General features: G+C 40.0%; 1 long non-coding RNA gene across 1 annotated transcript in view; it reads left to right on the top strand.

Moving 5' to 3' along the window:
• Window positions 1–7101, top strand: part of LOC148216320 (uncharacterized) — a 33412-nt gene extending 26311 nt beyond the window's left edge. Inside the window, exon 3 of the long non-coding RNA XR_015795773.1 lies at window positions 6883–7101. This is a non-coding gene — a long non-coding RNA (uncharacterized LOC148216320). The remainder of the gene's footprint in view (window positions 1–6882) is intronic.
• The last annotated feature ends 11082 nt before the right edge of the window (window positions 7102–18183 follow it).

The following is an 18183-nucleotide window of genomic DNA, read 5'->3' as shown; positions in this document are numbered from 1 at the left end:
ATTTCTGCACTATTCTTTCTCAAATCAGCCCAGCAAATCAGGGATTGGATAAGAGATATAATGAAATCACAAACGTATATTGCATTGTCCTTATTCTGAACTGATGTTTAGGATAAGAATGAATCAATGCTATTAGACTAATTCAATTTCTTTCCATGATGTGCTGAGGTAGTTTTACTTATAGAAAAACAAGCCTCAATTTTGTCACTCTGATGATGTCCCCTTTCTCAAAACTCAGATTTTCAAACAGTTGAGCCGTGGCAGAAAGAATAGTAGCAACGTCTACTCCTAGCTCCTAAAGTTGGAAATTAACTCACATAGTCTAGACTTGCCCTATCATTGCCACATTTTGGGCTGAAATCCACAGGATTCATTCAACAGGAATGTAGCACAATCTTTGTAAATTGAAGATGCATATGTTCTGTTTGGCTATATTCCCAGTATTTGAAATATATCAAGACATCAAGAGCTGTCGAGTTTTTGTGCATGAAGGCTGGCCAAAAGAATGATTATACAACATGGGAAGAATAAATCTACACCTGATTTGTAGCAATTGCTGATAACGTGTTATCTGTTAATGGTTAATTAGGCTTTTTTCCCCCCTTCAACAAGAAGGATATTTGAGCTTTTCAGTCAAATTTGTTGGAATTTTGTTTCTGAGATAATTTTCCAGGTCTTTTTTTTTCTTTTCCTTCTTTTAAATTGAAGTGACATCATATCATTAACACTCCTATATATATGCATTTTCAGTGTTCATTAGTTTGACAAGTACTTGGATATGTATAGTAACAGTGCCTAACATAAAGAAACCACCAATCCAGAAAAATGTGTGCCTTAAGTTCCTAATCAAATCTGTTTAATTTATAATTAATATTAATCATTGTTAGAATTAAACTTCCATGTACCAAAAGGAAAAGCAGCTCGCAATAATCAATCTCAGAGTCAACATATTTATTCTGTTGCAATATTTACTATATGATGCAGACCCAATCCACCCATGGATTTCCCGTCACTCATTACAACAAGGATACAATCCATTCATGTATTATTTTCAGTATGTGAACAGATTGTATTCTCACTGAATTTCAGAATCCTGTTTATGTAGGAGATTTATATACATCTCTGAGTGCATCTGATACTTTATACCGAAAATACATTTCTTTAATCTTTCATTCCTTAATAGGCTCCTCCAGTTTGGTACCAGCCAGATATATTGGAAAAGAGTTCCCATAATTTCTAGCTAGTATGACAAATCTGAGTTCAGATTTAAACCAAATACTGACTTTACCTGTGGAGTTTGATTAGTGATGACTACATGGACATGTCTGTGTTGTTTTATTGGCAACTATAGAGAAGTGGTTTGCCACTGCTTTTGGGGGGGATGTTTTTCAACTTTCCAATCCAACATGCAGCTCTATGATTTCCTAGTGGTCTCCTATCGAAATATTAACCAGTCCAGCCCTACTTAACTTTTCTGAGATCAGCCACGGTTGGCTAACTACTGATATCTGCAGTAATCCCTCCAAAGATGTTGGGATTCCATCTCCCCAAATTTCCAAGCACCATGGCTAATTGGCCATGTTGCCTGGGAATTCTGGGAATTTCAGTCTTAATAGTATGGATGGCACTATATTTGGAAGATTAGCAATATCCTCACATTCTTCTAAAATAGACTTTTCAATGGCAACCTGTATTGTGGGTATAAAGATGGATAGGTTATTGGGGTTTTGTGTTACACTTTTGGTGAAATTCTAATCAAGCTATGGATTGTGAATGTAAGAGATTCTCCTGTTTAACAGGAATGAGTAAGCTAATTCTGTGTTTGTAATATAAAAGTCTATTTGCATGATGACGATTGGCACACATTCTAAATTTCCAGAACCTTTCTGTCTATAGATTTCTTCATGGCAGCTGGGGCAAAGGTAACATGTTAGTTTTTGTCTTTTAAGAATTTTGGCATTCATTCATGAATAGTCTATTTAGATTTTACAAATTCTTTGGAATGATTCCAATCATAAAGATGGAGGCTCCTATGTATTTGGAAATAATGGACTTAATTTTTCCCCAAGCTTGAGTCAATGGTTAGTATACAACTAATACTCACATTTGTGAAATAATGAAAGCCCCTTTAGTTTTACTTGATACGATTTGACGTCATGAAGTTCCTCTCATTCACCCTTCTTCCATTTATCTGACTGTTGCCAGCCATCTAATCTGCCACTGTATTCAGGGATATGGTGATATGATACCAAATAATGAGATGATGTCAGTGACAAAGCTGTCTTTGGAACAAAATATTTAGGTTTTGCTATTCCATGTGATATTCAGTGTGAAGTTACAGTAGTGACATTAGAAGGATCCAATTGGAAAATAAGGTGCACTGAGACTGCCTGTTTCATTCTAGGGCCCTCCAGATACACGGCCTCCATCATCACCTGTACAACAGCAACTGAGAGAAAGTTGCACTGAGGCCTGGTCTATAGGAAGAACCTGTCCCAGAAAGGCAATCTGAAATTCCTTGCGTGTTTGTTTATTTTTTTCATCATGTTTATACGGCCACCCATCTCACCAAAAAGTGACTCTGGGCAGTGTACAATAAAAACCAGCAATATAAAAACAATTAACAAATCCAGACAATTTTTTAAAATGTGATTAAAAGGCAAAGAGAGGGCAACAGATTTTTAAATATAATGTTTATTAAGAATTTTAATCACAATAGTAAAAACTAATACAAACTAAACTTAGAGACAGAGAAGAGAATGTAAAGAAAGAATAAAAAGTGCAAGAAAAGAGAAAAAGAAAAGAGAATATAATAAAGAGAAAATATATATATAAAGAAGTGACTTCTAACCTTCATTACAGCAAGTATAAACAAATTTAATAACTCTTCAGAGAGGGAGGTAGATATTAGCTGCAACAGAGTCACCTCAGGAACTCACCAGTCCCTCAGGCCTGATGGCATAACCATGTTTTGAGGGACTTTGGAAAACTAACAGAGATGGAGCCAGCCTCACTTTTGGGGGAGGCACGATGTTCCACAGGGTGGGTGCCATGGCAGAAAAGGCTTGTCTCCTGGGTCCCGTCAGATGTAACTCCTTCACAAACAGGACCCGCAACATACCTCTTCTGCCAGATCTGATGGGATGGGCAGATGTAATTGGGGAGAGGGGGTCCCTCAGATAACCTGGTCCCATGCCATGAAGAGCTTTGAAGGTCAAAACTGGCACCTTGAATTGGACCCGGAACCAAACCAGCAACCAATGGAGCAAAGGTGTGGCATGTGCCATTCTAGAGGCACACATGACTGCCTGTGCTGCCTGCAGCAGCTAAAGCTTCCAGATACTCTTCAAGGGCAGCCCCGTGCTCACTGTTGAGCAGCTCTTTCTGTACAAAAGCAGCAGAACACACGTCTTGAGCATGGTCTGCCTTCACCCTGTATAAGTCAGAGATACTCAAGCTGTGGATACCCCAAGTTAGTGCTACCCCAAATTGGTGCCAAATGCCAAAAATAGGCCCTAGAAGCAAACAGTGTGATCTTTGGCTGAAAAAGAGTTGTCCATTCCAGAATAGGTATCTTAAAAATTGTATGTCCGTTCCCGTTTCATGTTTCTAAGGAGTCTGATATGATATCAACTCAGAGGACAGCCAGAGGCAAGCTAGGAAGAAATGCAGCAGAGATTAAAGCTGGGATTATAAAAGCTGGAATCTGAAGTATGGGTGACAATAATGGTAATACTAATTATTTATTACATGCCTTTTCCAACGTGCAGTACAGATCAGAACAACACAGCAATGATAAAACTGGATCCAATAAAATGAGTTTGGACTTTAACAGCCACACTAGTAAACAATTATTAACAACTAAGGCAAGCCAAAGGCAACCACCACACATATTTAAAACAACACTCTGTGATACAACTGAGCGTATATACATTAATAATTAAAATAAAAATAGTGATTAACCTAGGAACTGCTAAGATTAATGGGAGGAGGGTGGGATAACCAGGCCCTACTGGTCAAATAAAAAGGCCTTTAAATGACTTTTAAAAGACTTTTAGAGAGACATGGGGAAGGAGGGAGCTGACTGCCAAGTTGCAGAGACAGTAACCCTGGGTGAGGAACCGAAAGAAGAGCCTGCTCAGAGGAATGTAAGGGGAAAAACAGACTGTAGGGAGAAATAAGGGTAGGCAGATGCTGGTGTGTGTGTGTGTGAGTGAGAGTGAGAGAGAGACCAGATGCCTCTAAACATAAGCACTAACAGTTGAAACCGAGCTCTGGCTCCCAATGGCTACCAGCGAAAAGCCCTGCTCTGTCAGGAGGACTCTGTTCTGGATTAAAATCAGGGGATGAAGAGAGGAATCAGGATTAGCCAGACTATTGCAGTAATGCAGACAGAAACAAGAGATGCACCAATATACCCACAGACTCTAAAGATCACTCTAAAAGGGGACTACAGAGAGAAAGAAACCACTGCTAGTGAAGTCCTAGTGGCATCTCTTTAGCACTGGTGGGAAGCAGAGTCCTTCTGATAATGGTCTGATCAGGTAGGATTTTACTTGTGTTCTTAAAGTAGGCATCTCGTAAATGTAGAAAGTCAATGCTGGGTACATTTATTTTCAGTTCTATGACAGTGTTATAAGCCTAAATAAGGAAAAACATTTTGATGTTAGGGACATGACTAGGAAAACAGAAAGAGCCCTACTTAGAATATTAGTACCTACAGATCATCCTTAAACGTTCAATGAAATGTTTTCTGTTGGCTCCCAAGTTTTGAAGACATTTAGTAAATCTAAAGGTTTGCTAAATCTTTGGTTCGGTTCCATTTCACTCTTTTTCTTCATTGCATTGGGCACAGATGCAAAATCTGTACCAAAAGCAATGAAGAATTTCAGGATACTACAGATCCCTTAATGCAGAAGCTACAGATCTCATAATGCTTTGTTGAACCCACAGTTCTTGCAAAATTGTACTGCAGAAGATCTCCTTCCACCATTGCCATGACAACATAATTCCTACTTTATGGTACTTCATTTTACCTGCCTGAAGTTGAAAACACCATGTTCCTGCAGTCTTTCTACAGTAGAAAAGCAATTTTAAAGAAATTTGTTAAATTTTTAATCCACTGGTTTCAGTCTGCATATTCATACACTTTGCTAATACCTTTAAAGATCATTATTTTAAAATTAGACTGAATTCACTAGGTAGCTATTTGATATTTCTGCTAAATCAATGAAATACATTTAGTCTGGAACAACCTGGAACGGATGGGACGGGGCCATCTCCATACAGGGGGTAATCCTGGATCCTGTAGCATCTGCTATCAGATTCTGCCGAATATTGCACCTGCTTTGGGCGTTCTGTAGCGTCTCTGAAAAGAGGAAACAGGAGTCACTCATGCCTCCTATCCTCCCTCTTCTGGGGCCTGTTCCAAAATGCCCCACTACTGTTTCCTACTCTGTCCAGGTCAACTCCCCACAAAGTAAGACACCATCAGAAATGACCACACACCAGTGGCCAGGAGTGTTCTGGCCTCCCACAATAAGGATATAAAAAGATCTGCATTAAAATATTCCTCTGTGAGATCAGAGTGACTTCTGAAATGTCTTTTGCCTTTCTTCCCTTTGCCTCCCCCCACCTCATCTTCTTTTCTCTCATCCCTCCTTAGTTGCTTGGCCCAGATGTTGCTAATTTTCCGTCTTTTCAAAGTGCTCTGTTTTATTTTAACTCCAAATACATTCTCCTTATCATCAGTGGATACAAGGGGGGGAGGAGGGAAGCTATCGCAAAGGTCATGTTCCCCATAATATCTGAAATAAATGAGCAAAGCCCTACATTTCTTCTCCTCTAGCTTATTACTCTTTCTTAATCCACTTTTTAGCTCTACTGTGCAAGATCACAGGAGGAGCCAAAACAAAGGTTTGTTCTGTTTTTGGCACACAAAAAGAGTCTCTCAAAACTGCAGGCCTTGGTTGTTTGGACTGCTGTGCAGGATTCCAGCAAAGCTAATTACTGGCCAGCAAGATGGTGCATTGCAATAAAGAAAAGGGGCAAAGTCTTCTCCAAAGAGTCCACCTGCTCAAGGAGTAGCTTCACATGTGTTTTTGAAACTGTAATCTGTGTTTTCTTCATTCGGGGCTGAAACCAACTGAATAGTTAATATGACTCCAGAATCCAGATTGATTGCAGTGTGTTCAAGATGCGCATGTTCTTTTTGGCTTTATCCCTTGTCTTTGGGCTCTATTAAGATCTCCGGAATTTTTGAGCATGGTAGCTGCTAAAAGAATTATTATATACCATTGAAAGGGGAATAGGGAGCCAGTATGGTGTTGCAGAAGAAGTGTTAGACTGACACAAGGGAGACCCACCTTCTAGTCCACTTTGGGCCAGTCCCTCTGTCTCTCTGTCACAACAACCTCATGGGGTTGTTGTGGTGGAGGAGATTTGAAAGGGAGCCATGTGTACAACACTTTGAGATCCTGAAGGAAAGGCAGGATATCAGTCTAATCAATCATTATCTAATTTGCAGCAATGGCTATTGAAATGTGTTTGTCAGCATTTGAATTAGGGTTTTGTTTTGTTCTGACGAGCAAGCAAGAAGATTTTCAAGGAATATGATCACCATTACTGGAATTATTATTTTTTAACAATTGTTCAGGCCTTTCTTCCTTTTTCCTTTTATTTTCTTCATCATCATCATCATCACCACCACCACCACCATGCTAATTAATTTGGAGGCTACATTAAAATTAATCCTATTGTTTGTTTTATTTTCTGGTTTGATATAATACACTTATTGTTTTTTAAAAAAACCTTCTTAATGAACATAAATGCCAACTTCCGAATCCAGTGCTGATTTTGTGCTTCTTCTTGTTTCCCTTCCAGTCCTTCAGAAGATGCCTATAATTCACGCAAGGCAGTGGAGGGCACTTCTGCCCCACAGTCTACACCTGTTCAGTGAGCACTTCTGCAATGTTCAGCGATGATGCCTAGGGAAGATGGGCAGAATGCTGGCCCCCCCTCCACGCTCACTGCATACAGAACCTGAATGACTGAAAGAGACTTACTTAAGGATCCATGTCTTCTTTTTTATTTTTATTTTATTTTTATCCAACCTCTAAATTTATCCAATCAATACATTGTTCAGGATAGGATTTAGTTCATAAAAAAAAAAAAGAAGAAGCAGCAACTTTATTAATACTAAAAAAGTTGAAAAGCTGTTCTAGAGAAAGGGAAGGGAGATGTCACAAGAGCCAGCCATCGCATGCTGTGCTACAGTTGAATTCTAGGCAAGACTAGGAGAATTATTTCATCTTCAACTTGATACTGTGAAGAAAGTTGCCAAACGGGGACCAAAATGCATCCCCCCAGCAGGGTCAACATCCTGAACTATGTGCCTATGTACGCACCCATACTTAATGTTGCCACAGCTGAGCACGTTTTAGCTGACTAGTTTTGAATAGTCCATTGCTCAACTGAACATGCAAATGATTAATTTTTCAAACAAGAAAACATTTGCTTCAGGGAGGGGGCAACTATGAATAGAGGAATGGCAAGAAGGTGACTTCGCTTCTTCCCAACCATTCGACATGTCAGCCTTCCTCAAATGGTGTCCCCAAAGAGGGCTGCAGCCAGAATGCCCAGGCACCATGAACGTTGGCATCACCATGGGGAAAGGATGCCCTAACTCTTGGCTTCTCTTGTGGAAAAATCAAACACAGTCCCACAATTTGATTCACCCAGCATGTTGACCCTTCCACTCAGATAGCATTCTGTTCGTCCCACCACCCAGGTTAGATTCCAGAAACAAATCTATTCAAAGTGCATTTAACCCTCAGTTCTAAATTAAAACATGGAATACAGTCTACTCCCTCTTGAACTGCAGCACATGCCAAAAAAGGCAGAACTGGAGCCAAAAAACCAACAACAATTAACAGTGATTGTTTATTAAATAAACTATCCCATTTATAAAATTAATTGACCCCCTCCCACCTTCCCACAGAAAGTGGGAAAAAAAAGAAAAAGAAGAGGAAGAAGCAGGATGGAGATGGAGTGAGGGAAAAATATAGGTGCAAAGGGCAGGGGAAAGGAGAAAGGCAAGAATCTGGATAGAACTGAGATGAGAGGAAGAGATAATTGGATAGAAAAGATAGAAAAGTGTTACAAAGAGGGTTAAAATTCACCAGAAAAGCAGCTTTCAATGTAATGGCTATTCTCCACAGGGGAAAACCAGCAGTCTCTGCAATGATTTACACTTCCTGCTCATCCCTTAAAAAAAAAAAAAAAAGCTTATTTGATTCCCATCAGAATTTTATTTATTTATTTATTTATTTATTTATTTATTTATATAGGGCCATTCCTCTTGCCACAGCAACTCTGGAAGGCAAACAAAATTTGAACAGAAATCACAATATAAAACCTTAAAACATACAAATCTAAACATATAACTCCAAACAAAAATGTCATCTGAGAATAAAAAGCAATATAATATCAGCCCACCTAGGCTTCACTAACTTCATGATTCTCATGCCTGGGCAAACAGTTAGGTTTTCAATGCTTTCTGGAAGGATGGCAGGGTCTGGGCAGAGTATATAATCTCATCAGAATATAAGATAATCACTCAATTAATAAATTTGGGAGAAAATCTTTCAAAAAATCTTTGCACAAGGATCTGCTTTTATATTATCGAAATGCCTACCTGGTTCCAATTAGCTGCTTACCTACAACTTTCAGATTGCTAACTGATGTGGTAGCTGATGCAGTCCAACAGCACCTAGTTGAAAACAAGCTCTTTCCACCTGAGCAGAAAGGAAACTGTCCAAAGAGCAGAACAAAAGATCAGCTCCTAAATGACAAGATGATTTTGGAAAACTGCAAGAGAAGGAAAACCAACTTGAATGTAGCTTGGATCGATTACAAGAAGGCATTTGACTCCCTGCCTTCAACTGGATAATCAAGTGCCTAGAAATAACAGGAGTCAGTAGAAACATCAGAAGCTTTGTGCAAAGATCAGTGGCCCAATGGAAGACACAGTTGCTGGTCAATGGTGATAGACTGGGAGAGGTTAACATCAAGAGAGGAATCTTTCAAGGAGACTCACTATCACCACCAGTGTTTGTCATTGCATTGATTCCTCTGTCAACAATACTGAACAAGTCAGGCCATGGCTATCAAACATCAAAAACATCTTCCAAGCTATCTCATCTCCTTTACATGGACGATCTGAAGCTGTATGGGAAAACACCATCTGAAATAGAATCGCTGCTCAACACTGTCCTAATATACAGTCAAGATATTTCAATGGAGTTTGGACTGGACAAATGTGCCACCCTTACCATCAACAGGGGAAAAATAGTGAAAACTGAAGGAATCAGGATGCCTATGAAAATAACATCAAGAGTCTGGATGAAGAAGATCATTACAAATACCTGGGTATCCTTCAAGCTGACATCAAGCACACTGAAGACAAGAAAAAGGTTAGTAGTGAATACATCACTTAAAGAAAAGATAACGTAAAGAAGATCTTAAAGTCCAAACTCAGTGGAGGAAATACCATCAAGGCAATTAACACCTGGGCAATTCCAGTCATTAGATACACAGCTGGATAGAAAGACCAGAAAAATAATGACAATGAATCATGCTCTTCATCCATGCAGCGATGTTGACAGATGTTACCAAGGAGCATAGGTGGGTGTGGAATGTCGCAAATACAGTGGTACCTCTAGTTACGAACGCCCCTACTTACGAATTTTTCGAGATATGATCAGCTCCGGCCCCAAAAATTTACCTCGACTTGCGAACTCGCCTCGACTTACGAACCGGATCCGCGGCCATTTTTCTGCCCGTGCCACGTGGTCCGCGGCCATTTTCCACCCATTCCACGTGGTCCGCGGCCATTTTCTACCCGTTCCACATGGTCCGCGGCCATTTTTCCGCCTGTGCCACGTGGTCCGCGGCCATTTTTCCACCCGTTCCACGTGGTCCGCGGCCATTTTCCCACCCGTTCCACGTGGTCCGCGGCCATTTTCCGCCCGTTCCACGTGGTCCGCGGCCATTTTCCCGCCCATTCCACGTGGTCTGCGGCCATTTTTCCACCCATTTCACATGGCCCGCAGCCAATTTCTGCCCCTGACACGTGGTCTGTGGCCATTTTTCCGCCCCTGACACGTGGTCCACGGCCATTTTTCCGCCCTGCCGTGTGGTCCGTGGCTGTTTTTCCGCCCCTGACACGTGGTCTGCGGACGCCGGAATGGATTAACGGTAATTACATTGAACCTTATGGGAAAATTTGCCTCGTGTTGCGACCAATTCGAGTTGCAACCAGAGTCACGGAATGGATTAAATTCGTAACTCAAGATTCCACTGTACACCAGACAGTTGAAGAAGAAAAAAGGGCATTGGAAGAATATCTGAAGGACAGGGAAGAAGATGCCCTGAAGCTAAAACACCATGAAGGCTTACTGGATACTGAAGAGACCAAACTGGCCTACAAGAAACACCAAATGAAGAATAGAGAGGAGACATGACAAGGCAAAGTATTACATGGCCAGTACACAAAAAAAGCTAGCAGGCAAAGCAGATAATAACAAGACCTGGCAATGGCTAAAAGCAGGAAAATTGAAGAAAGAGACAGAGGCGCTAATTCTGGCTGCACAAGACCAAGCCCTAAGAACAAATGCATATAAAGCCAGAACTGAGAAGACAGCAACAGACAGCAAATGCCACCTCTGCAAAGAAGGTGAAGAAACAGTGGACCACCTAGTTAGTGCTGCAAGAAGATCTCACAGACTGACTACAAACAATGGCATGACAAAGTAGCAACAATGGTGCTTTGGAATATCTGCAAGAAATATCATTTGCCTGCAAGCAAGAACTGATGGGACCACAAAACAGACAAAGTAATAGAAAATGAAGAAGCTAAAGTGCTCTGGGACTCTTGAATTCAAACAGATAAGCACCTGCCAAGTAACACCCCAGACTTAACAATTGTTGATAAGAAAGACAAAAAAGTCTGGATCGTGGACATTGCAATACCTGGAGACAGCAGAATAGAAGAGAGAGAACTGGAGAAAATACAAAGTTCTGCAAATAGAAATAGAACGACTGTGGCAAAAGAAAGCAAAGATAGTACCAGTAGTAATAGGCGCCTTGGGTGCAATCCCAAAACATCTGGAGCACCACTTGAACACCATTAGCATTGAAAAAATCACCATCAGTCAATTCCAAAAGGCAGCTTTACTTAGAACAGCTTACATCCTGCGACAATACCTTTGACACCATCAAACCATTGAACAACAACATCTGCCTATCCCTCTTGAATGCCTAGCAATATGCTTGGAGACATGTCACTGTTGAGGTAGGTTCATTGCCAACTATTGTCCCACTTCTGCTCAGGATGAGAAGATCAAATCTCAGTAGGATGGCCATACAAAGGCTATGCCCAGGATGGTGTCTTTCTGTCGTATCCTACCTCTCATACACTCTTGCAGCCGTGGCTTCTTTGAATGCCAAGCCCTTGAATATGACTTCATAACCAACGCTACACATTAAATCAGCCAGAAAGACATTAATTTAATCTTTTGCTTTATCATTCCACTGCTGACCAAAGCATCTTTTATGAGGGTTACTGAAGTCACCTCAGACCAGAGAAACAAAGGGGCTTTTTTTTCATCAAGCGCATACCTTCAAAGGCCAAATCTCTCATTCTCTCATCTTCTGCTGCTTTCTATATATGCACAATTAATTTAACACCCAGCTGGCTGTAAAATTAGGTGCTTTCTGTGCATTATGCTTTTTAAATTGCTTTTTAATGCTAACCGGCATATCCGAGTCATCCTGCTGAGGATGGGCCTAATATCCTGTCCCAAATTCAGTCAGGCTCTCCATAACTGTGTGAGGGAGAACAAAGTCCCAGCTGTAAACGTTTCGTTAGATCCACAGTTCCAACAGGGTCTCCTGAATCCTAATAAATCTTCCATATCCTGAGGAGGTTTAAGATCTTCAGCTCTCTGATTCATTAAGCAATGCATTTCTGTTACTCTAATAAAAATGCTATGAAGTCCTGAAAAGAAATCTTGGAATGACTGCTCCATTCCATCCACAAATAATAATGCTGATTTTCTTTAATTTTTAAATTTTATTTATTGTAGCATCTGGCAGTGCTACATATGTAGTGATTTAATATAGCGTTTACCAACTTTCACAGCAGAAGTTGTTGTTTTAGACTGCCCCAGGAAACCAGGGACCATTTAAAAAAAAAAAACTTATAAAATGCTTGTTTTTAAATTAGTATCTATAGATGATAAGTAAAACAAAGGGATTTCCAAGACTTAGAATAAATCAGTATTTCATTTCAGAAAAAAGCTATGTGGAAATGTTATATTGGTAAAGAATTAAAGGGAACAATTCTAAATGGAGTGGGAAGAAACAAGAAATTAAAGAGGTGGATTCTATTTTTTTTTTTAACTTGGTAAAGTGATTTTTTTCACCCTGTGCAGGAGCTTGCTTGCCCCCCTGGCTTAATGCTACACTTTGGGGCTTCCCATCAATGACTGGTGGATAGGTCTGCACTGGAAACTGATGGTATAATAACACCCTTTTTGTCTGCTAAAAAGTCAGACCCCATTCTCACTTGGTCTATTTTGGATTGCAGCCTGAATCACATTTGCAAGCTGTTTTATTGAGGATGAAACAGTTGAGTTGTGAGCTTCTCAGCAAGGAAAAAGAAAAGCAAATTTTGGCCAAATCAACAAAGCAGGAGTGTGGCCAGCCTGTGGTCACATTCACCCTCCCATCTCATTTTCTGACATGTGGTGCCAAATCAGTCATTTTCATTAAAATAAGGCCTAAAATAAGTGTTAATTATGCCTCAAACGTGGTTACTGAACTAACCCATATTCCAGATTTACTTTGCATAATCTCTTAAACGATGAACCAACTAAATGGGTTGGATTTCTACACCATGCTAAGCTACCAAAAAACTAGCCTAGGTTAAAACTTACCAAGCTTTGCATATTATACAAATGCAGTTGCTAGGTCTTAAATTGACTTGGTTAAGTGTGTTGTGTGAACACGGTTCTTAGGTTTCCTCTGTTCTTTCCCTGTGTATGAAAATAGGGGGGAAAAGAAAAACACTTTTCTAGGAATGCAGAAGCTGAGCTGTGAAGGATGATAAAATGATGAGACCCAGTACCTTGAATCCAGTCCAGCTGCTAATGGAAAGCCAGAGGAACTGACGAGCATGTACTCCATCATATTTCCTTCACTTAAAAAACTGAAGTCTAGCAAAAAAAAAACAACCCCTAAATTTCTTTCATACACATTCTCAGCATTTGCAGCACACTTTTCTACTTGGAAGAACATTGGAGTCAACTGTTATCCTTTAAAGTAGAAAAACATGAAGCTAATTATAGGTATCAACATATGTAGAGAAATATGAATGAAATGATTTTTATTATGGCTTTTGGCTAATCAACAAAGACAATAAACTCCACAACTGGAATATTGTTTTGTTTCATTAAAAAAAATTAACTGAAACACAGTCACTGCAGTTACAGCCACAATAATAGGACTGTTGTCTCTGTCTATCTCTCTATCTCTCTATCATCTTGCAACTGTTTTAGTTATCTCCTGGCTCATATCTGCAACAAATTATTTCTTCCTGGGAACTTCAAAACTAGTGGATCTATAAGTTCTTTCTTTATATTAGAATAAAGGAAGCAGTACAGAACTGCAGCTTCCAGTGTACTAGAGAGACAGAGATACCACCAGAGCACTGGTGGTTCAAAAACGTCTTCTCCAGAGTGGATGAGGGACATACAGTAAAGAAGGCCTTTGTAAAGGAAAACCAAAACTTGAAAAAAGGTAGATGAAGACAAATAATTTGTTCCTTTGTTGTCCAAAGGAAAATGGATACCAATATTATAGGTATCAAAATATACAGGATAAGGAGATAACAAACAATCAGTTTTCCTGAGCTACCTGAAAGTACCACTTTCTGCAGCTCTTAAGTCTTGGGGATTCTCCTGTTTGAGATGGAGTGACAACATCCTATTTGTTCAGAGAAGATATGTAAAATCTCTTTGGTGTTTGGGTTCATTGAAAGATTTACATTTTGCATTTCCTTGTTCTGTCCTGATTACATACATAAAACAACTATAAAATAACAATACGTGTTTAGGAAAATCAAAGCTATTAAGTGCCCACAGTATTCTCTAATTCATGCAATTAAAAAACAATCAGGAATTTAATATACAGGCTTATGCTTTTTTCATTAGAGGAAATCCTGGCTACCCTTAGCCTTGCCATGCTGTTTCCACTCCACTTGAAGACTGGCTGCAGGTATGTGTATCCCTTTCAGAAAGAGAGGTCCACTTCTGTTAAGCAGACTCTCTAGGAAAGCCTTTGCCAGCAGTAGAGGTAATTCAGCCTGATTCACACACCCCACTAAGCCACTTTAATAGTTAACAGGAGTGTACAATTTTGGTTTCAAGTTCCACTTCCTGCAAACTGCAAATAGCAGCTGGTCCCAGTTCAGATGATACACAAGTCTCAGTTAAACCTGGGATTGTGGTGAAAGGGCCACATAGGACCATCTGAAGATGGTGTCATGCACAGTCCCATCAGCCAGGCAGCTTTGCTTAATGGGTTATATGGCCAGGCCTTGGAGCAGCTATCTTGCTATTTTGAAATTTTCATCCCTTGGAAATGGGGGGGTTCATACCACATGTTAAGTCAAAAAGTGTTTCCATGTTTGTGGCTTAGCATGTTGTGTGAACCCAGAAATTGTAGTTGGTCAGCCATGGTTTAATTGAGCCAACAGGTGTACGTTGTGTATGTTTCCTTAATCATGGTTCAGCAAGCTTCTTGGGTATATATAGTCAATGCAGGTCTTTTGAGCAACAATCCATCATAGAAGTTCACACAAAAATGATCTTATTCTTGAGAGTTGTCTAATGGCAGATGTCAGTCAAAAAGTTAGGGACTTACATATACAACCTTGTACTTCAGCAATCTGTTACAAAAACCCACATCCCTGGTCACAAATCAAACCTATGTTTCTAACAAATGACAAACCCACTATTATGCCATGTATTGGCAGATAAAACACTGCCAGGAAATCCTAGGAGTGTAGGCTGGATTGAGAAGTCAAAAAACATCCAGGCAGAAAGCAATGGCAACCTGTTTCCATATCATTGCCAAGAAAATTACCTGAAGTAAAGTTCACCTTGAAGGAAGATAATACCTTTACCTGAGCAAAGTTGGCCCACCTCAATATAGTTCCCTTGGGTATGAATCTGAGCATAATTAAGATGCTTAAATCCTATTAAGGGTGAACTAACTTCAGCATGCAAATGTGCTCTCTTGTTCTTAATTTGATGCAGTCTGAATGTGTATGCCTTGGTACCTTGGGAGTAGCAACTCTCATATTCTAAGATGCCCATAACTCCAGGGTGAGGGAAAAATTCTTTTGCCAATCACACATAGCAATGGAGACTGACAGCCTCTGAAAGAAGGTAGTCATAATATTCTGGCCATATCTGAGATGCTCACATCCTGAATGCAGCCTGTAGCTGAGCCACTTAAGCCTAGCCAAGGGGAAGGTTTCATCCACATCTTGCTACAGTTAGTAGATTTAGTATGGTGCTTTGCCTTCACAGGTCACCTTTAGAGGAATGTTTTGCACATATGAGCTATCTCAAGCTTACCAAACAGCTTATTAGCTTCAGCCTGTGCCCGTCCCCCTTACTTTTATGCTCTTGATAACTTTATTAAAGACAGCCCTGCATATTCATCTGATTGAGCAGCCCCCCCCCTTTTTTTTTTTTTACTATTTGTAGATAGTTTGAAGTAGCCATCCTTGGGTCATGATGGCTTCCAGATCTTACCAAGAGGAGCGCACATGTTTGAAATGCCTGCTCTCTGGCTTTGTTTTGCCATAAAGTAGCCAATTTAATTTTGCACAATATTGCTTGATAACAACCATGTGTGTCTGGGTCTTCTGCATTTAGTCATTGCAGAGAAGACCCTGCTTGGTCAGTGCAGGAGATAATTTTGCAAGGAAAATAGAACCAGATGTTTTGCCTTTATTCTCCCTTCTCAGTCCAGCTAGTTCCCAATGTCAATCACAATATAGACATTTGCTTGTTTGCTTCAACATTTCTATACTGCTGTAATTTCTTGTCAAAAGAGTCTATCTGTTGTATCTCTCCCTGAGTCAGTGCTCTGGACATATCTCTGCCCAGTCCTTTCTAATGCTGAAGAGAGGGAAGCTGCCAATTTTTAATTCAGAAAATGTAGCATGCTTCCCTGTTAAGAACTCTAGAGAAACAGTGAGTTAGATCTTGCTGAGCTTTGTGTTCCATCTGAAAGAGATCTGACAGCTGGTTAAGCATAGGTTTAGATTATGTTTTAAATAAATACAAAAGTATTTATCCAGATTGCCTGGATTAATTAAAGAAGAACTAAATTCACTCAAAGATAAGCAGAGATTTTCATAGAATGGTATTGCTTCATACAATTTCTTAAAAAACACTGACGGAGGTCACATATCATGCTAAACCACAATTGGCTGTGTTCACACAACACACTAAGCCATGAACAATGACTTGCAAACATACATCATATTCAAGCAGATCATATGATGGTTTACAATATTCTGCTGTGTAAACTCAGCCCTGAAGATGAATTAGGAGCCAAACAGGAAGCAGCAGAAAGAAGAGTTGTACAATGCAATACACAGGCCAAATACTTACATCTCAGTTCACTGAGTTGCAACACTAGGCTTATAGATAGATGGCTAGGCAACGGTTTGCCAAAGGCCCAACAGAGCATCAACAGTGTTCTCCTTCTTTGATCATGTTCTTCTTGTCCTACTGAAGACACTGATCAAGCTAAATTTGCATGTTTGCCCAGTGGAATTGGAAAGGAAATTTACATTTTTTCTTACATGTAACAACAACTCAATAAAATACATTTAAGTTTGTTAAAAATAGTATCTACTTTCAATGTAAGAGTCACAAACTATAAGTTGCATGAAAGGGCAAAGGATATCAGAAAGGCAGACTGGGCTAAGTTCACACAATATGTTATACTGTAAATCCAGGATAACCAAATGCAGTTGCTGGAGTCACACTATATCTCATAATACAACCATATGCAAACAAATAAAGTATATTATGGATTAATGATATGTCCTGGTTCTTCACACATTTCCAGCAGCTGGAGCACTGGCAGAAATTGTTCAAAAGGGCTTTTTGCCACAGTAGCCATTTGGAAATGTACTGTGAGCTGAGAATCCAAGAATACTATTTACCAACACCATTCCATCTTATCTGCATTGAATTTCAACTTGCTCTTCCATATTCAGCCCATTATCAAACTCAACAACGTTCAAGGGTACCCACTACTTCCTGGGCGCTGGATGATGAGGAGCAGTTGATCTGGGTAGTGTCAGCATCCTCCAACACTCCCAATGACTCCCTCGTGGTTTCATGTCAACACTGAACCGCGTAAGTAAATTGTATCACTTCTGTGCCTCGGGAAAGCAACCTCTGGGGCCATCTCTGGGACACCAAGGACCTTGCTGAGGCAAAACACAGTTGTTTCCACACTCTTCATAGTCTGTAAGGAAAAGGTATCTTTCCTTCCAATAAAATACTGTGTTATGATAAAGCAATGGGGACAGGAGTGGTATTTGGCCCTTCATACATTTTTTCCTGAAATACTGTAGCAGACACAATAATCACTTGTTGGTCAGGTTTACCTAGGATATAGACAATACAACTTTTTGTGGCTGAGACAGTACTTTCTGAATTGTTTTAACTTGGGGTTTGGCTGAGGTTGCAAGAAGTGGGTTGTTGATTTTCACTCTGATGTGCCTTGCCTTGCCTTGCCGTTGCATAGATAAATTAAACCTATCTAAGGCTTAGCACATTATTTGATTTGAATTCCTCCCCCCACCCCCCATCAGCACAAAACTACATCTTCAGAATTCAGTGATTTGCTGTTGATGTTTAGTGGCACAGTCTTGGAGAGTCCTGGCAGAGGCAGACAGGGAGTTCAGGGCCACAGGCTGTCTAGAAGCCTCAGGGGGTTGCCCGCTCTGATTTAGGAACAAGGGAACCAAGGGAGAATATGAACACTTGGACTTTGGGATGGGAGTACATATTGTAAGAACATGTGGGC

This window comes from Python bivittatus, unplaced genomic scaffold (assembly GCF_059951505.1).
Source record: "Python bivittatus isolate LINGU-HERP-01145 unplaced genomic scaffold, Pbiv_v1 ctg000220_np1212, whole genome shotgun sequence".
Lineage (NCBI taxonomy): Eukaryota > Metazoa > Chordata > Lepidosauria > Squamata > Pythonidae > Python > Python bivittatus.
Note: the sequence above shows the minus strand (reverse complement) of the source record. Positions and strands in the feature narration are given on the sequence as shown.